The sequence below is a fragment of the Calypte anna genome, chromosome Z (assembly GCF_003957555.1).
Source record: "Calypte anna isolate BGI_N300 chromosome Z, bCalAnn1_v1.p, whole genome shotgun sequence".
Lineage (NCBI taxonomy): Eukaryota > Metazoa > Chordata > Aves > Apodiformes > Trochilidae > Calypte > Calypte anna.
The window spans coordinates 65,898,722-65,920,696 of record NC_044274.1 but is presented as its reverse complement, the minus strand read 5'-3'; positions in this window follow the sequence as shown (position 1 = coordinate 65,920,696).

Genomic DNA, 21,975 nt, shown 5'->3' with positions numbered 1-21,975 from the left:
ACCATCCTGTGGCAGCCACTGGCCTCCTTCCACAGAGACCCTCCTTGCAGTCCCACCTTTTCCAAAACCTTGCCACATGCACCCAATACAACATCTTATTGTCCATCAAATGTAGACAACAGCCAAGAAATAATCTCAGTTAATACTCACAGTCTCAGGACAAAGTGCTTTTTCTTTTTTCTCCATCTTTACTTTTCTATATCCATAATAAATCAGTTTTATGAAATCCTGGTCTGTCAGCCACTTGGTGCAATGTTAGAAGATTCATCTTCAGCAAACAAGGTCAATTCAAGGCACTCATTTTTTTCCCAAAGTACTGGAAAAATGTCATTCGATAATCTATATATTTTTGTCACATACTTCCATTCTTCTGATTTTTTTAATTTTTCTTTTTCCCCTGGAAGCTTCTTTCTCATCCTAATTTCTATCATTACATCCAGTAACTTAGTCACTTTTTTGCTATATCCATTTTGCTATATGTATTTTTAAAAATATTAAAAATCAGATGTTAAATTAATCCATTATTTAAGCAGCATTTACTGTAGTGTTTGCCAATGTAGTCTATTCCCCTCACAATTTTTCTCTTAATGCCCAGTCACTGTCTTGCAAAGAACAAAACTTTCCACTGCCTGGCCTTATCCACAACTTTTTTTAAATGCTTATATTTTATTCTACTTTTCATCACTTATTGCCTTATTTGAGCTCATATTACATTGCATTAAATTTACCAGTGATTAATTAAATTGGTGATGGAGCTCTCCATTGACCATTCTGTGAACTGTGTCTTGGCTTTGCCATGTTACTGATTGCTGCTTTCCTGTTCTTTTTGCTTGGGGTGCAGATGTGAAGGAGGGAGTGTTAATGAATTTAGAGAAAAGAAAACTAGATCTGACATAGGCTTCAGTAGTAGATGCTGTTGAGATTTAACTGGACTGAAAAGTATTTATTTTTCTTCCTGCTTTGTTATTATTAGCTCTGATTCTATAAAAGACTAGGTCTCATCTGTAATGATCTACTTTGTTAAACTGCCTCTTGTGTCAAACTCTGCCAGAAGCACTGGAAATTGCAAATAACCATGCCAGCTTGTTTGCCTACTTTATTACTGTTCTGATTACAGTAATAAATGACAAGTGAACACTTGTTGAAGAAAAAACAAGTCCACGTGGCTTCAATGGCAAATTTTTAAATAGATGAGGAATCAGTAAGTTGTTTCAGTGAAAAAATTCAGCTTCAGCTTGAAGTTTTCCTGAATTCCATTAGAATTTCCCTGATAGTTTCATCTGGAAAAATAAATCAGTAAATAAATTAATTTTTTTTTTCTCCTGAACCAGCAGATGGCATAAAGAAAAACCCACAGCAATATGGCCTAAGATACAACCACACAAGAAACACGTCTAATCTGGTCATTTCTGCAGTTCCTCATTGTTGGGTGCCTGGGCTGCAATGTCTTCATTTCTCCCTCCTGCAAGATGGGGAAAATAAAGTCATTATTCTGAATGCAGAGGAAATGCTTATCTTAAGCTTTCCATAGGAATCAGAAAGAAATTTCAGAAAGCATGTGATGGTTGCTGCATTATGTGTGTTATGAAATCTTCATTACCATGTAGTCCATCTTCAATTTTTTTTTCAGAAATATGATTCTCCAAGTCTTTTTTATCATGACACTTAAAAATACTGGTTTATAGTATGCATTTGTTAATTTCAAACATGCTGCAGGCATCATACTGATCTAAATAAATTCAATTTGCATAAGTAAATAGGAAATAGGGAACAAACTTGCCTGTGATCTGTAAATTAACAGAATATTAAAGGAAAGAACACTTGTTTCATTCCTGATTGTAAACACTGGGAAAGAATAAAAAAAGTTCTTAAATTGCCAGTTTTGAAGAAAATATGGAAATATTCTCCAGTTTCATATTCCTCACAAAACTTCCCATTTTCCAGTTTCTTCTTTTTGAGGGGGAAATATGTTTGTCTGTAAATGCCAGTCAAAAGTGAGATTTAACCCCAAGGCTGGAAAAAAAATATCACTTTCAGGACCATGCTTTTTAAATCATTAATAAAAACACAGAGATCTTTGATGATGAGAACGTAAAAAAAAGACTGATAGCACTTTTTCATAAATAAATGCATCAACAAGTCTTGACTTCACAGAAGCTGTGTGGGAAAAGCATAAAAGTAGTTTAAACTTGCAGTTATGAATATATTATACTCAAATGTAGGACAGATCAAAGGTTAGAAGTAGCTGCTACTGAGGCTGTCTAGAAGAGTGTAAATGAAGAGTTTTTTCTCAGTAAGATTTATGAGGCAAGAATCTGCTGAATTAATCTGACAGGCACACACACATCAAAGTTAAAATAAAATAAAGAGAAAAAAAAATATTTTAGAAGAATACAATGCTTAGATTTCAGGTGAGCAGGGTAGTATTAAGCCAGGGGAGCAGGCAGATGGTATCCAGTGCAGGCTGCTCTGAAAGGCAAAGGAGCTAAGGAAAGCCGGCAGGCTATTAAGAGCATCCTTCAGGCACCCCCATGTGAAGGTAGACAAGCAAGTCTGTCAGGACTTGGCTAAAAGGGGCATCATGGAAGAACTCCAGCATAAGGGAGAATTTAGAAAAATCGGAATTGGAAAATTCAGGAATTTAGAAAAACTGCCTGGTCATGTAGGGCTGGTGTCATTTGACCCAAAGCTCAGCTAGAGTTAAGAGGCTGAAGGGACATCAAGGGCAACAAGAGGTTCTCCTACAGCTACATAGATAATAAAAGGATGAACACAGAAATCATCCTTGAGCTTGCTACTGGAAGGGTTGGGTGATGTTGTGACAGGAGACACAGGTAGGGCTGTGCTAACCCATCCTGAAAGTGTTCAGTAGAGAGGAAGAAGACCAGCTATTGACAAAGTTTGAGTCAGAGATCGCTGATGAGAACTCAAGCCACACAAGTCACTGTGTCCCAATAGGCCCATACCCAGTGTGCTGGGATCTGTTTGATGTATATGTAACACCACTCTCTATCATCTTTTGAAGGTGATGGATGTTCTCAGAGACTGGGGAAGGGCAGTTAATCACACACACTTTCAAAAATACCAAAGAGATGATCTAGAGAGCTATGTCAGTCAGCCTCACGTTCACTCTTGGTAAAATCATGGATTTAGTCCACTGAGAACACATTTCTGGGCACATGAAATTGTAGAAGAGGAATGAGAACAGTCAGCATGGATTTACCAAGAGTAACACCTGACCTTGATGATTTTACTGTGGTAAAAGGACTGGATTTGTGAACAACCAGGAAATAATGGACTTGAGTTGGCCAAGGCTGTCAGCACTTTAGCCACAATCTGAAAGTATCCAATCTTGGACATGACAGAGTGTTGTGTGACATAGAGGGCCGGGCCCAGAGAGTGGTGCCGAATGGGGCTGCATCCACTTGGCAGCCGGTCACTAGTGGTGTCCCCCAGGGATCAGCGTGGGGCCCAGTTCTGTTCAATATCTTCATTGATGATCTAGATGAGGGGATTGAGTCCATCATCAGCAAATTCGCAGACGACACTAAGCTGGGGGGAAGTGTCGATCAACTGGAAGGCAGGAGGGCTCTGCAGAGGGACCTGGACAGACTGGAGAGTTGGGCTGATTCCAATGGGATGAGGTTCAACAAGGCCAAGTGCCGGGTCCTGCACTTTGGCCACAACAACCCCATGCAGCGCTACAGGCTGGGGACAGAATGGTTGGAGAGCAGCCAGGCAGAAAGGGACCTGGGAGTCTGGATTGAAAGGAAGCTGAACATGAGCCAGCAGTGTGCCCAGGTAGCCAAGAAGGCCAATGGCATCCTGGCCTGTATCCGGAACAGCGTCGCCAGCAGGTCCAAGGAAGTGATTCTGCCCCTGTACTCAGCCCCGGTGAGGCCACACCTGGAGTACTGTGTCCAGTTCTGGACCCCCCAGTTCAGGAAGGATATCGAGGTCCTGGAGCAGGTCCAGAGGAGGGCAACCAGGCTGGTGAAGGGACTCGAGCACAGACCCTATGAGGAGAGGCTGAGAGAGCTGGGGCTGTTCAGTCTGGAGAAGAGGGGAGACCTCATCGCTGTCTACAACTACCTGAAAGGAAGTTGTAACCAGGTGGACATTGGTCTCTTTTCCCAGATGACTTTCAACAAGACAAGAGGGCATGGTCTTAAGTTGTGCCAGGGGAAGTTTAGGTTAGATATTAGAAAGAATTTCTTCACGGAGAGGGTGATTAGGCTATGGAATGGACTGCCCGGTGAGGTGGTGGATTCTCCGTCCCTGGAGATATTTAGAAAGAGACTGGATGTGGCACTCAGTGCCATAGTCTAGCAACAGCAACGGTGGTAAAAGGGTTGGACTCGATGATCTCTTAGGTCCCTTCCAACCCAGCCAATTCTATGATTCTATGATTCTATGTCCATTTCACAGCTCTCAGTGACCTCCAGGACCTAACAGAGGGTACTTTCACCAATTTTGAAGGTGATAGCAAGTTTCAGTGACCAGTAAATACACATGAGGGGAAGACTGTCATCTAGATGGGCTGGATGAGGGAAACACCAGCTAGGTACCCACAAAATTCATGACATGCACTGGGCAGCTCTGCTCTGGGAATGCAGACCCCTGATAGCTGTCCTGTTGGGGACTGGAGAAGGGTCCTCTGCTTATCACGCATCATGACTCATCTCAGGCAGAAGATAGTTCAAGAGAGTTCAAGAGAGTTTACCAGGAAAGCAGGTGTGGAGCGCTCACCCTGCAAGAAGACACTGCAGTGCTGGGGCTGGCTCACTCTGGAGCACAGTCAGCAGCAGAACACTTGTCAGAGGAACAAACCGAGAGGACATGACAGGGTTATTGCAGAGGTGCCTGGCAGGACAATGTGGTCCAGACATTAAGGGTGACTGTAAAACGTTGTCAGATGAAGCTTTACTGTGGCAGTCGGAAAGATGAGACACAACCCATACAGAGAGTCACCCAGTTGCTGAAAAACACAGGATCACAAGCATTGGCATAGATACAGGGTACTGCCAGGGTATGGGTCTGGGTCATCTGGCTGCAACAGCCCATGATGCAAATGCCTTTTGAATAGCATCGTGTGCACAAAAAGAAAAGCCATCTGCCCATGAAGACAGGCAGGAAGTGCATCAGGTTGCCCAGAAAGGTTGAATCATCTCCATCTCAAGAAACAGGTGGGAAAACCCCTTAGTGTCCCAGTCTCATCACAATCCTCACCCTGCCTTAGGAAGCAGGTGGTACTCCAGACCTTCTAAGATCCTTGAGAGCCTGAATTATCACAATTCCAGGAGGAAACACTCTTCCCCATACATATGAGAGAAATTCAAAGGATGTATGAGGACGAATACATTTTGTAGTCCCAAAACAGATTTGTCACATTAACATCCATACTTCTGATAGATCGCTTGTACTGCATATGTGTTAAGAATTAAGGTAACTGCAAAGGGTTAAACCTATTTCCTATCTCCAAGCAGAGAGGATTGATTCTAATGAGTTGACCAAAAAAACACAGAGCTGAAGTTTGTAGAAAAAGGAGTGGATCTCTGAGAAATGGCTATGTAATTATTCACAAAGTTAATAAGGATGAGGTTAAGTAAATGCAAAATTCATTACAAGTAAGGAAAAGTTTAGGTTCTAGGACAGGTTAGACTGTTTTGGAAGAAACTTCTGCTTCACTAGTGGCAATTCATCTACACCAAAACAGTAACTGAGTTAATGCAGATTACACTGAATTCAAAATATTATTTTTTTCAAATATATGCTTTGTAGTCTCTTATTTTAAGCAAAATATTTGAAATTTTTATTACGATGGTTTGCGATTTTCTACACTATTTTTTATTTTCATTATAGAATCTCTACATTAAATTGAAAGGTTTACCATTCTTTTGAAATTCAACAGACTGTTTAGCTGAAACTATGCAGGCAGTTGAATTAATTTTTTAATTACATATTTTATAAATTTTTTGCTGATGGGAAGTCTGAAACTGTACTCTGGTGACAAGATGGTCCTGAATGTGCTTTCCTAAGAGCTTCTTTCCTAAGAACTGATATGAACCTTGCAAAGAAGAAACAGGACCAAACAGCAATATCATTTATTAATACAGTACAACATATTACAGTCGTAGTATCAGTAATGTGTAACTTCATGACTGTTCAAGTTTTCCTTCTACTAATTATTCCTTTAGAATATCATTAAAAGTATCTGCTATGAATGAAAATCCATACCAACTTGAATAATACAGCTCTGCCTACAGAGCATTCTGGAAGACCATGGTTAGAGGCAGGCACACTTTTAATTTTCCTCGCTGTATGCCTCATCCAACCCAACAGTGCATCCAATCTGCATTTTTTTTTCCAATATGGGCATAAGGCAAGATCTTTTACAAGGCACAGTGTTACGATCCGAGTTATTATTTATATTTTGATTGTGAGGAAAATTCAGCCACTACTTATAGACGACGTATGAATTCCCAAAAATAACAAGGCGTTGTGATTTAAACAAGTTACAAGGATTTATTTTAAACAGGGAAAACCGGTTTTGCTAGCAGAAAGCCTTTGCATAAATTAGTCACCTTGGAAAGAGAGTCATTAAGGTAAAAGAAAAGAATAAAGAGATTTTGTCACCGTCCGCCCTGAACCTGGCCTCCGGCTGGAATTGCTTCTGGGTTCTCCACTGTGTCTGACTCGTGGCTGGAAACTGAAAGGCCGAGAGAAGGGGGACGTCTAGAAGAAAGCTGCTACCTTTTCCTTTTTTCCTAGGGTTTTTTATACCCAAAAAGAAAGAGGGGTTCCTTTTTTTTTTTGCATAAGTCCCTGATACATACAGATTTCCAGACTTCCCGGAGATGAGTCATCCTTATGTTTCTGTCTTTTGGTGTCTTGCTACTCTCATTGTTTTTGTCTCCACCATGCACCAGGAGGCGACCTGATAAGCAATCTTATCTTTTAGGTGTCTGTCAGGCATATGGTGAGGTAAAGATATGTTAATTGCAAGAAGGAAGAGAGAAGGAAAAAAAAAAGTGACTCAAGAGACATATTTTGTATTTTTAATTCAAGGTGTATACATCACACAGCCAGGGTCCAGTTGCAGGGATTCACTTAAAACAACACAGCTGCAGCACAGCCATGGAATTCTGGAGCCAGATTTCAGCTCCTTCATCCAAATGGAAATAGAAAGGACATAAGATGGAACTTAACTTTCAACCTAATGTGGAAAGCACACTAACTAGCTGAGCTCAATCAATTAGACACACTCCATTGCAGTATATCAGCAACAAATCTGCCAGTGTACAGGACATGTAGAGATTAACTCAGAAATTGAAGACTCTTTTCTGATACTAATTTCATGGCAGAAGTCTGTTCTCTTGCCCATACATATTCCAGGAGCATAAAGGACTGTTTCAGTATCATGTCATGCTATTTAGGTTAGCAATTTCCCAAAGTGGGCAATGATATTAATCAAGTCACTATGGAAACTCATCAAGGGAAGAATGATAGAAATCAGAAAGTACATGTTTTCTTCTTCTGTTGCTATGGAGCTTAAAATTAATCTTGAAAGGCTGCCACCAGAGGAGGTATCATTTTGGAACAAACAATGAGGAAAAAATCCCTTTATACCAAGAGAAACCTTTATGCAGATCAGCAACCCAGCCTGGCAGAGTGAAAACTATAAACTAGGTGAGAAAGCTTTGCAGCTGAAATAAGTAAAAAGGGCACATGGAAGAGGATTAGACCCAAAAGAATCACTGTGCTGCAATTCTAATCCATTGTCTGGAAACCAAACCGTGAGGAAACTTTTTTTCCCTAACTAAGCCATGTTTCATCTAACAATATATTAAAACAAACTAACAGGCCTATGGGAAATCCTCTGCCAAAACAATCATACACAAAATGATGTCTTTTATCTTGTTTCTCATATTGATCTTTCTGACTGCATCCAACTTCCTACAGGCATGCAAGAACCCATATGACAGAAAACCATCAGCTATCAACAGCAAAGGAAAGAAAACTAAGCATAACCAACCTTATTGAGATTATTCTAGAATATACCAACAGGTGATAGTGAGTACGGTCGTGAATTGCATTTTGCCAGAGGCAATTAGACCAACCTGAATATTTGTATCTCTCTCAATAGGCCCCATCATTAGTAATTGTAATGAGGTCTCTTCATCAACTCAGGCAGCAGAGCACTTTTCCCAGAAGGAAAACTTGCAGCACGTTCACATAGCACATTATGCACTAAGTCTAGAGGATGTACATACTGTCTGAGGTAAAGTAAATCAAAATTATTTCAAAATTATAGAAAAGTGTTTCTCCTTTGCATTCAGAGCAGACTTTATAGAAAGTGGATTAAAACATTTTCCCCATCTTCCAAGATTTTTTCCTTGGCATTTTCACTGGCTTGAATCAAGTTGAAATTTCAAACGTTAAAAAAAGCTCAGAAAGAAAAAATCTTGTGCAAATAGAATAAAAGGGAGTCAATTAAATACTTTCAGTATTTCCAAAGAACTGTTCTATTTCATTTATAGTACTTGCTATAAATCATGTTTCAACTTCAAATAATAATTTGGTTTACACATTCTGAAAGCTATTCTTTAAACTGAAGTATTAACTTTTACACTTTTTTTTTTTAATGGTGGTCTCATTGAAGGGGACCTTTATGCCCAATCAGTTTGTGTTTTAATGACTCGAGTCTTTCCTCTGAAAAAGTAATTTAAAAAATATCCTGCCAGCTGTGCTCCTGTTGATGTGACTGAAGGGTACCTTTTTGCAAGGCTGATCTTCCGAAACATAACCCATAATCAAAGGGTATTGTAGGAAATCTTATATATCAAGTGAAATGGAAGTAAATTTAAATACCTTCTTCAAGGCACTGGCCTTAAATTACCTTATCATGCCTTGACACCATTGGAGATCTTGTTTAAAATCACTGTACTCTCAGGTACCTGAAAAAACATTTTAATCACAGTGGTACATATTTGCTCTGGTTGCACCTTTGTGTTGTTACTAGTCTCAAGGGTACGGCTTCATTTACAAAAATGCAGATATAGCACTCTAGTGAATCCCACTAGAGTTCTGAAATAAAATGCCATTCACAACAAAATTGCCCAATTATTTCTTTGAATAGCTGACGGTGTTTGAAAAACTTACATTGTGTTTGAAAATAGCAACTGGACAAATACACTAAGGAATATCACTCAATGATGTGATTATTTTACTATAAAGGGCAGAGTCAAGGAACTCTGAGCCATTCAGTTTCAACAGACACATATTGGGATTATACCATGCTACTTACACCCTGAAACAGCAGTGTACTCTTTGCTCTTTGTGCATAAGTTCTACAGGAATTTTTATCTTGTTCCTTTCAAATTCTTCCTCATTTTCTTCAAAAATTAAAGAAGATGACACTATAGTATAAGTTACTCTATTTTTTTCCTCAAATTTTTTTCATTTCCACTGAATAATTTTTTCCAGACAATCTAGGAATACCTTCAAGCACAGTGAAGACAAAAAAAAAACCCCAACAACCACAAAACAAAAAAACCAAACCAAACCAAACCAAGCCAACAACAACAACAACAACAACAAAAAAAAACCAAAAAAAATACCACCCCAAAATACCCAAAATAAAACAAAAGTAAAAACAAACCTCAAACCCTCTCAAAAAAAATAAATCAAAAGAAGGCAGTTTAATGTAGGAAGTCTGTAAAATTCTATCCATCTGCTGAGGTTTAGAGGGTTACAGGGAAAAAAAGGAAACACAGCAGTTGCCTTTTTTTATAGGTTTTGCTATAGATTGAAGTTCAGTTGTAGCAAAAGAGCTTGCTCAAAACAGAGATTTTCTATGTTCTTTTATGTCTCCAACTAATATATCATTAGTATGTATTTTCCTTAATCCAAGTGTAAAACACTAAACATTTGGCACCCAAATATTTGAAATAGCATAGTTGCATGAATAATCATGTTTTTTCAGGTTTTTTCTCAGTTCATTGATCAAATAATTTTTAGCAATAGATTAAATTATAAAATAAAACTAAAGAATCCCAAACCCAGTAAGCATAAGAAGATGAGAAATTTCGGGGTTTTTTCCTTATGGCTTTTGAAGTTTCAATTTACTCTGACTCTGATCAGAACCTCCCAGGTTTTCTGGTTCCCTCTTCAGAGAGAGTACAGGATCTCTACAACTCTGCATATAGAAAAGATATTAAAATGAAAATTGAAACAGTCATGTCAAAGGTTAATTCTACAGGAGGACTAACTAAACATCTCCTGGGTTTGCACGTCTTTCTATTAATAAAATACCCAAGCTATGTTTAAGCAAGAAGGGAAAAAGCAAGAGGATTATCAGAATATCCCTGGAAGCCTGCTAATTAATGATCATTTCCCATACTTAAATCATTAATCTCAGCAGCATCCATAGTTTAAACATATATTTGACTAAACAGCAACAGATGATAATAATAGAGTAGTACTAAATAGTAATAGAGGATATTAATAAAAGAGTAGATCCACTATCAGTCTTTCATATAGACTCTTACTAAAGGGCTTAGGAATTCCTCCTCCTTTATACATAGCCCTTTATCAAATGGACTCATAAAATCCAAGAATTTAATTTCTCAAAAGACACCAGCATAGACTTAGCCTAAGTAAGTGCTGCTACAGAAAGATGCCTTTGCGATTTTGATGCATTTTCTCCAGAGCTTTCAGGGATTCAATTTACTAAGATTTTTGTAATTTGGTTAGGAGTTTTTGGAAGTTAGAACTCCTTTGAGCTGTGAAATAATGCAATGCTATATTATATCAAGATGAAAATGATCCAAGAAACTGAAAAAGAACATCAGCTCACTCAGAAATATATGACCCTTGAGCTAGCAAACTGATATCCCTAGGTGGTAAATCTTCTTACTTGCTTATAAGTTGTAAAGATTACTCCTGCATCACTGGAAATGGACTGATGATACTGTGATGTCTGCTTGCTTTATCTTGCAAGCCAAAAAAGGTGTCTAATTACTATTACATCATGTGTTTGGAACTCTGGTAACTCCCTTGGTCACAGAAAGTACCATGAATGACCAAATTTTACTCTAGTAAAAATGGTGATTTGAAGTTAGATTCCATAACTTCACAAGATTCTTCTTGGAGAAGAAAAAAACCAAATACCAACCCCCTGTTTTCCCTTAAAAAAACAAAAAACAAAAAACAAAAAACAAAAACAAACAAACAAAAAAACCCACCAAAAACCACACTAACCATAAGATTTAATATCCATTCTAGCTAATGATGCTAGATGATTTTGGCATGCAGGGAGTAATTGCTGCTGAAGGATTGCTGTGGAACAATTGCTAGAATAGCTAGAAATTACCCAGGCTGCTTTTGTGCTCTTTAAGTAAAGGTACAGTATTTGGAGCCATGGAATGTGGCCAGTGTACAATGACTACCATGGATACAGCCCTACCAGTGGTACTCAGTGTGCTAAATCTAATAGAAATTGAGTGGAGGATGGAGCAGACATTGCAGCCACACTCTGTGTCAACAATACCAACTAACTGCACTTCCGATATCCTGGGCCAACAATCTCCTGTGACACATGCTGTTCCCAGAGTCTATTTTTGCTCACTATAATCTAATTTTAATATACAGACCACTCTTCCAAGGTGCTACCATCCCTCACTCCTCACAGCGGCTGCACACTGCCATTTTGTAGTCTATACCTTTAAACACAAAGTGAGAGAACTTTGCTCCTATCACGATAAAGATATGCTTGACTAGAGACAATCAAGCTCCACCTCTCAGGTAAAACAGGACAAAAACAGTTAAGAGGTGGAGAGATGTTAGGGAAGATACTATCAGAGGGACTCCCCTGACCTAGTCTAGTCTACAGGATGAGCCTCTCTTCCCTACCATTGGGATATCTTTGGGTAAGATTTGAACATTAGTGTGCCACTTTTTCCCTTTCCCATTTACCTCTGTAGGAATCTTCTTCAATCATATGAAACTCTACATCCACATCTGGCCAGGATCCACCCACCCCACCTCCCCAGGTAAATCTCTACAGATCATTCATAGCCAAGGTATTTTGTATGTGCTTCTTTTTTTCAGACAGGAATCTATCACCAGCAATCCAAAAGAATTTGTACACGGTCACTTTAATAAATCACACTATTCATTAATCTGGTGCTAAGAAACCTCATTTAGCACAATCAAATTCCATAATTTCTTTGTGAGGGTGGTGGTAGCAGTGCATCTGGACCTTTGCTTTCTGGACTATTAAAGGTGAATTGGCTCCCACTCAGAATCTAAACCCAGCTGTCCCCAGCTCCTCAGATATCTGAGAGTCAGATGGATTGCAAGGGAGTTTATTTTCTGCCAGATTTCTTTACTTGTTTTAACGCAACCCAATTGTTGTGCCAGATGTGCTGGAACTTTCACTACATAGCTGGCACTTGCAATTAGATATAGTGATGACTCCCAGTGAACTAAAAAACCATAGTCCTCTTAAAACATTAAAAAAGCATCCAATGTGCCTCACAAGTTACAAATCTACATATTATATCTTGCATTTTTAGATTAGTCTTCAGTTTCTTGAGTCATTCTAGACAACCTTCTATTTAATGTGATTTTTTTCAATAAATTCTCATAAAGTTCTTAATTTGAGAATATCTTTATTACAATAAATAAGGTCCTTCCTCTAGGAAGATACTGAACTACTAAAATTGAAGTTGAACATAAAGGATATGACAGTATTGGAAATTGTTTAATAAAGCATATTTAATACATAACTACAAAAGAGTGATTGATGAAAAGGCAAGAATAGTTTTCCCTGCCCATATGTCATGGTCTGTAACTATTATTATTTTATATTTTGTTTAGAAGAAAATATTAGTCACTCTTCATACTCATACCACAAATTGCAAAAGTAACCAACTTTAAGATTTGAGTTTATTTAAGGGAAAAGAACGTCTCAGGGATGAGTTAATAGTGGTAGAACACACAGGAAAATGGGGTTTTAGACAGATCAGTCACCTGAGAGGGAGGTTTTAAGAAAAGAAAAGGAAAAAAAGGGAAGAAATTACCAGTTTTTCCACCTTTGATGTTCTGGAGAATTGCCACCTCGCCAACATGGTCCCTGTCTTGCTGAAACCAATGTTTTTGAAGGAAGTAGAAGAGGACAGTTTGAGTGGAAATGGATCCCCACTGCCACCACGTTGCTGCTGCTGCTGAATTTTCTCCCAGAATTTTTCCCTTTTTCCTCTGAATTTTATAGTTAAAAATTTCTGCTTCTCATCAATCATTGCCAGAGATTACAAAATGGTAACTGCAGGCCTTCCCTTTGGTATTCAGACATTCCAGGAATTTCTTAGTTCATGGATTAGACACCAATCTGCATTACCTGTCTGGCAACTTTGTATCAGGAGATGCTCCTGGTTAGCATTTTATCTTGACTCTTAGCATACCAAAGAAGAGAGGTTTGATGATGCCTTGTCCTGTCACTACACACCCATGTCAAAAGCCCATCTTTCCTGCGGGCCCTCTTCAGATATTCGAAAGTTGCTATAAGGTGACCTTGGAGACCCCTCCAGGCTGAACAACCCAACTTCCTCAGCCTGTCTTCATAAAAGAGGTGCCCCAGCCCTCTGACCATTTTAGTTGCTCTCCTCTGGACACATTCCAGGAGCTTTATGTTCTTGTCATTCTGGGGACTCCAGAACTGGACACAGTATTCCAGGTGGGGTCTCACCAGAGCAAAGTAGAGGGGGAGAATCACCTCCCTTGACTGCTGTCTGTGCTTTTTTGATGCAGCTCAGTACACATTTGTCTTTCTGGGCTGCAAGCACACATTGGTAGTTTACATTGAGCCTGGGTATTTCTCCCTTGGAGATATTCCTGAGAAGATCATGAAGGAGACATAGGAAATCTTCCCTTTGCAAAAACCCTCTCCCATTTGCTCTCCAATCCTTGTTACAAATTGAACTTCACTCAATCCTTTCACACTAGTTCTGCTACAACAACCCAGTGAGGCAGACAATACCCTGCCAGGAGGCTGGCTGGACGGATATACAGCTCCCTGCAAGGTGCAGACAAAGCAGTTTTGGGAGTGCACTGAGAAGAATGGGTAGAACTTGCTTGGGTGGCCCACACCAGCACAGAGGGAATGACTGCAGCTCAATTTGCAGGATCATTTGACAGGACCATTTTGCTCCCTGGTATTTACTATTCTGCCCAGTCTCAACATTTTATGTGAATGGGATGAGAACAACAGGTGGCTTTACTGAAGTCGCTGAGCTAATGCTGCATCATTGAAATGCTGGTGCATCTGAAGATAGAGTAAATACTGGAAAAGGCTTAAGAACTCAGCCATAATCTCTTTGGCTTTCCAAACAACCCCACAACAATTTAGGATTTGTATATTTCGCACACATTTGTTAATTCAAATTGTTTGGAAGCTTGAACACTCAGAAAGGAGTTTTCATTTTGTCAGAAATGAAGGTGTAAAGCCTTGACGGTTGCTAGCACAGCACCCTTCAAATTCTTAAGTCTTCAGAGGGTTAGGGCAGATACTAAAAATATTTTCATGATCAAATTGTACATATCCACAGAGGCAACAGTGATTTTAAAGGAAATGGAAACAGGCAAAATTTAAAAATTTACACAGACAGGCTCTGCTAGGAATTCAGTGGTAGGACTCTCAGTCCTCAGTGAGGACAAGATCAGACCAACAACAAGGGATTCTGAAAATTGTATCCCATAAAATCCCCACTGATTTTGACTATTCCATAGAAAACTGGCACCAAATGTACTCCTTGGTAAAGCACTAGATAAGTAACGGGGGCATAGGAAAAGAAAAATAATTGGTGAACAGATAGAAAAACAAAGGGTTTCACATCTTCCAAGCACTACATCAGGAATTACTTCCATGTGTTCAACCCTGAAGCTCATCTTTCTGTTATTTTTCACCATCCTGCAAAGTGCCCCTTGTACCAGCTTCAAGGGGCTGAAATATGCCATCCCAGGCTCCCTTCTGTCAGCTCTTTTGTGCACTTCAGTCTGCAGCACAAACTCTGCTTGTGCCACTTCATTATAAGACACATTTTGCTCTGTTCTCATCTCTTATTCTGGTCCAGTGAAGCTGTGTCTGTCTAAGGTTACCAGAATGAAAGTGCCATCTCTCTGATCTATTCTCCACATAACCTCTGCCAGTCAGTGGCAGGGCTCTGTTATCACATTCCTTGATATCCTGGATCAGTGCCATCTCTCCCATATGCAAGGCTGAGCCCCAGCAATGACTTACTCCTTAGCTAGTGAGCTTAGCAGTTATGGACAACATCTGGGAACTGATATTCTTGCTAGATTGCTCCATGTACAACAAATTAGTTCACTTACTTGATGGAACTGTTAGAGAAGAAATATGTTATCCTTAATGAGAAAAAAGGTTCTCACTCTCTTTGAGTAACAACCTGATCGTTTATGAAATATTAGTTTCCTCCTTAACTTTTTGCAATGTGCTGTGCTTTTAGTTTATGAATTTCTGCATTGTGTATTGATCCTCCCTCATTCTAATTGCCAATAATTTTATCTCTTTCATTTTATCACTGTGACTGATGTGATCTCTGGAAATAGATTTCATTAATTTTTACTATTTCTTTTACTCTCTTCTTAATTTTTCTCATACTGTGCTAAGTAAAATCACAGCAATATTGAAGTAAAAAATTTCTATAAAGATGCGCCTTATAATTGATATTCCAGTTTGATAAAATCACATAATACACTATTTGTATTTAATATATTTGTGTATTTAATGAAAAGTAATATATTCACTAAAAATGAATTATAAAAGAGAACATTCTTGTAACACATATGCATGCCAGATGTGGGAAAAAATATTTATGTAATCAAAATAATAAATATGATTAATAATTCTTGGCTATTAAAAGGAATTCATTACACAGAATACTAAGTCCAGTCATTCACTAATGACTAATCCCTCTCCTCTTCCTCTTCTTCAGTGTCCCTCAGTGCTCTCCACCTCTTCGTGAATTTAACCAAAAATAAGAGTGTATCTTCCATGTACATAAATTAATGTTATAGCACATGTAAAAAAATGCAATCATAACAATAATACAGGCTGGTTTCAGAGGGATAGTAATATAATTGTCCATAGTTTTGCACTTGTGTTTATTTCAATTAGCCATGCTCTGCTACATAAATAATTCTCCAGCCATTTTAAAGGCTTTCCACTGAATCCTATTTTCTCAAGTATCAATTAATATTAACTGTATAAAATGCTCTTGATACATCTGAAATGACAGACTGGGAGCGGCAGAGTTTTACATCTGACTGCCACCCTTGCTTATGTCTAACTAGACACAGATGATTAATCCTTTTCTAAATGCTCTTTGCCAGGCATTTGTTCTCCCTGAATTCAAGAAGAGTTTTGCCACTGGTTTCATTGGGTGAGGATAATGACTTAACTCATTTTCACTTCTGATTACACAACTAATTACAAAACTAGGCATTTATCTTCTTGTACAAATCTCAAAACACAGATCAGCATGTCTTAGGACACAGGATAATGAATTTAATGTGAATCTCTGTTGCAAAGCTACATCTATATGTGCACTTTTCCACTTCCAAGGAATCTCCTTTACTTGCACACACAAAAAAACCAACAACCCAAACAAAAAAAGCAAAACAGATGATTAATGCCAGAAATTGTGTTTTATTAACATTGATCACAATGCAGTGTATGGAAGACATAATACAATACAAAGATGTTATAGTTTGAGGGGGCACAGGCTGGTGTTATTGTATCAATATGACCTATAGAGTGTTTAGGACTCCAAGGGTTCCTGGGGTCAGAACAGAGAGAGGTCCATATATTCTCCCATCTCCAGCCATAACCTAGGAAAGCAAAGAGGTCAGGAAGTCTGACCCCTCCTCCTTCTGTCCTTTCTTTGCTCAGATGTCTTGGAGAGATGCTGGTGGTTCAGGATCTGACACCATCTGCTTCTGTAAAGAGCCCTGGACCATTTGTTGAGATGGCTTTGCCACCAGTGACTTTTGGGTAGTTATATCAATGACCACTGAAACTGTGTTTTTAATATATTTGTGTATGTTTCATTACTATCCCATGTGCTACTATTCCTTCTTTGATGTATTAAACCTTTCCTAGTTTTAACTTGCAACCTTCAAGCCTCTTGTCCTTATTTCCCTTTTATCTTCCTCTGGGAGGATTGAGGGTAGGTAATAGAGAGCAATTCTGTTCTCTGGGGGCTTTTTGGCCCTGATAACCAAATCGAGACATCTGATACACACAAATAAGAGTCTTGAGGTTAAGGCTGAGGCATCATAAAGGAAATCTGCATCTAAGGATTTCTTCTAATATACCTATGTGGTACCAAAAACACCCTGGCCATTTTCTCTAGTACAGCAAATCAGAATCATAGAATCATAGAATGGCCGGGTTGGAAGGGACCTCAGAGATCATTGAGTCCAACCCTTGAACCACCATTGTGGTTGCTAGACTATGGCACTGAGTGCCACATCCAGTCTCTTTTTAAATATCTCCAGGGATGGAGAATCCACCACTTCAGTGGGCAGCCCATTCCAATGCCGGATCACTCTCTCTGTAAAGAAATTCTTTCTAATATCTAACCTAAACTTCCCCTGGCACAACTTAAGACCATGCCCACTTGTCTTGTTGAAAGTCGTTTGGCAAAAGACCCCAACCCCTACCTGGCTACAACCTCCTTTCAGGGAGTTGTAGAGAGCGATGAGGTCTCCCCTGAGCCGCCTCTTCTTTAGGCTGAACAACCCCAGCTCTCTCAGCCTCTCCTCATAGGGTCTGTGCTTGATTCCCTTCACCAGCCTGGTTGCCCTCCTTTGGACCTGCTCCAGGACCTCAATATCCTTCCTGAACTGGGGGGCCCAGAACTGGACACAGGACTCGAGGTGTGGCCTCACCAGGGCTGAGTACAGGGGCAGAATCACTTCCTTGGACCTGCTGGCGACGCTGTTCCGGATACAGGCCAGGATGCCATTGGCTTTCTTGGCTACCTGGGCACACTGCTGGCTCATGTTCAGCTTCCTTTCAATCCAGACTCCCAGGTCCCTTTCTGCCTGGCTGCTCTCCAACCACTCTGCTGTCCCCAGCCTGTAGCGCTGCATGGGGTTGTTGTGGCCAAAGTGCAGGACCCAGCACTTGGCCGTGTTGAACCTCATCCCATTGGAATCAGCCCAACTCTCCAGTCTGTCCAGGTCCCTCTGCAGAGCCCTCCTGCCTTCCAGTTGATCGACACTTCCCCCCAGCTTAGTGTCGTCTGCAAATTTGCTGATGACGGACTCAATCCCCTCATCTAGATCATCAATGAAGATATTGAACAGAACTGGGCCCCACACTGATCCCTGGGGGACACCACTAGTGACCGGCTGCCAACTGGATGCAGCCCCGTTCAGCACCACTCTCTGGGCCCGGCCCTCCAGCCAGTTCTTAACCCAGCACAGGGTGCTCCTGTCCAAGCCACGGGCTGATAGTTTTTTCAGGAGGATGCTGTGGGAGATGGTGTCAAACGCTTTGCTTAAGTCCAGGTAGACCACATCCACCGCCTTCCCCTCATCCACCGGTCGGGTCACCTGATCATAAGAGGAGATCAGGTTGGTCAGGCATGACCTGCCCTTTCTAAATCCGTGCTGGCTGGGATGCCAATCTTGCCTGCATAAAACACAAGTTGTAATTCCTTTTGTTCTCTAGTCTTTGTTCACTAGACTTGAAAAATAACTGCTGGACATATGCCCAGTAGGACAGTCATCTGTTAGTCTCTGAATCAGAAAGATATAAACACTGGGAGTCTAATATTCAAATGCTGGAAACAATTGTATTAGTGCTTCCCATACTTTTGAAGTCGAGACTCTATCTCAGAGTCATGCACACATGTCTTCAGGAGCTAGACAAAGCAATGACCTCCCTGACTTACCTGTGAAATACTTGACAACGAAAAGACTTAGTGCTATTACTCAGCTCTAGTAAATGAAATGCAGAATTATGTATGTTTCCCACATACAGATATCCAGCATGAACAGTTGTATAGCTTTAAATATCTATGGCTATGGCTTAGAAAAACTGTAGCCAACAATACCAAGGATAATAATTAAGAAATTGCAAATACTGTCCTTTGGAGTATCCAAAGTAATCATCAAATGCTGTGTTATGAGTTATGACAAGTTCCTCAAAAAACATCCTCTAATTCACTGGGGACTGAAAAGTTTTTCCCTCTTATTCAAAGCAACTGAGTCCCCCTGAGAATTAGTAATAGAAATATCTGTCCCCTTGAGGAGCAGGTTGCACTGGGAGCAGTTTCAGTAGCACAGCAAGATGTGATCGTGGGCTCAGTCTCTCATCTCCACTAATGCCACAGAAATCTATGAGCAGTCCAATGACAGAATCTTCAAGCTAAGTCAGAAGTCTTGCAGGGTGAACAACAGGAGATGGGCATGGGGTCAGTGAAATTCCACATAAATGCAAATTTTCTTGTAGTGCTCTGCTCTTTAATGAAAAATTGACACAACTAACTGCATGTACATTGTTATGATACATGAAGGCCTGATGTAAAACTGAAGACTGAACTGTGTAAGCAAAATGTTTTTAAGAAGTTTGCTACTGTAAAGGATGTGGAATGGCAAACATGTAGAATTAGAAAATGATGCTTTGGCTAAACAACAATGAGGTATTTCAGCAGCCATGAGTTACTTTCTACCCAGATTGCTGCCAAATATCTGGAAGACATCAGGAAGCTCCTAAACCAAAGGTAGAAGCAAGACTATCCTGAAGTGTGGAAAGGGTGTCTAGTTACAGAGCAAGTCTGAAGTTGCTAATGCCAATGACAAAGCCCATCACAAAACACTTTGCAGAAAGCTCACAGTGCTCGCCTTTGGGATGCAGCAGTAGCTGCCACCAAGTTATGCTACAGCTCTAGGACTGTAGGCTGATAAAGTCATTAGTCTCACCCTAGTACCTCCTGCTAATAACAGGAAGGCAAGTAATCTCTGCAGAGAAGAAGGAGGAGGATCAGCCATGAGCCACTCTCATTGTCTCAAGTTGTACACATGCACAACACAAATCAAGCATGGTAACACTGCTAGAGTAAAAATTTTCCTGCAGTACTAATGGAAATGTGAACAAGTAAAATCCTGTGTCTATGAGCGAGAGTAAAACCTCTGTATTGTTCAAGGAAAGAGGAACTGTAATTGCTGCTCCTGCATTAGCACAACAGCACTGAGCTATGATTAGCTCAGTCAGTGGGTTCAGAATGAAACTGCTGGAGAATTCTGCAGGATTGCGGGGGGGGGGGGGGTGTGTGTGTATGAGAGATGTGGCAATAAATGAAGGTTACCCACTCTAAAGCAAGGTGATTTAAAAGGAGGCCCAAATGCACAAAAATAATGAATGTCAAGGGGAAATACATCACGCCTATCTGGCACCTCCCTGCATCTGCCTGCAGGAAAAAAAGAGATGCTGGATGGAAAGGAAAATCATCAGATTCTATTTTTTGTACCAGGGGTAGGTTTCCATTCCAAAATGTCAGGAAAGTTAAAACTTTCAAAAGTTAAAACACATACAGAAAAAATCAGCCGAAAAGACAGAAGTACTAAATCTCATTGTCAAGGGTTAAAGCCACATCCAGCTTCTATAGGTTTTCAAAATTGTAATGTCACACTTAGAATAAAATATTCTTGACTATAATAAGCACTAATATGGAAATTTCCTACTCCAGTTATATATTTTTAGTCATATCATAAATAGAAGTTCACAACTTCTGTTTTCTTCTTTAGATAAGAATGACCTGATTATTCAGAAATATCACAATTTTCACCAAAAGTACTGTTCAGAAAACACTTCAAATATTCAAACATCTAGGGGAATAGAAACATCATCTGAATAATAAACCAACACTGAGGAAATGGACCATGTTTAATATTCAGTTGTGCAGTTCTTCCTGCTGTCATTTCAGTTTCTGATCTTCACCATGACTGACTCCACATTTTTACAAGGGGAAAATTTTAGAAGGCTGACCTCTAGGATGAAAATATTGAGCACCTCTGTTTCCTTCAGGGAATGTTTTTCTAGCTCACACTTACTCATTTAACACATATTGGGATACTCCCCCTGCACCCTGGTATTATTTATTGCTACTTCAGAAGAATCCATTGAATTATACATTCCAAAGGTCATATTCTGAAAACTCAACAGCTGGTAGTATAACTCAAAAGAAAAGAAAAAAGAGAAATGCCTTTTTAAACAGGGCTTCATTGCCCCATGCATTCAAATGTGTGAAGCATTGCAAGACCAAGGGAGAAAACAAAATTCTAGTATGCTAACAATTTTTTTTGGCTGTTGTTTCCTCACCTCTAGGAGTTCTAACCAGTTCTATCTTAGAAAGATAGGCATAATACTGGAAAATTTTCATCTTTTTGGCATGATTGGATTTTCATAGGGTTTTTTTGTCTGTTTGTTTTGTTTAATCCATGCTGCTAAATGAACTACATGCATTACCTGACTCATAGCGTAGGCAGTTTATGTGATTATTGTGCCTGCTGGAGGGCAGGAGTGCTACATCATGGAGAGATTCTGCATCTTCTCTCTAAAACTTACTCCAGGTCCTCTGTCCTTCAGCTTCAGGTACTGAGAATTTAAAGGGAATGGACACTCTATGAACAAAAAAAGAGCTACTTCAACACCTCTCTTTTAGTGTGCACACAGATACACATAGCTTTTCCAACAGTATTAAAAATCTGCTGCTCATACAGGCAACTCTGAGGCAAAATTATCACACTAATGTTATCACTGCCTGCTGGCTTTGCACCATGCTTGGCATTGATCTGTGTCTGCAAAAAATGCAGGACTGTTTACCATATTTTCATCTCTTCTAATGGGGAAAATTCCACCATGCATTATTCATTCTTTTAGGA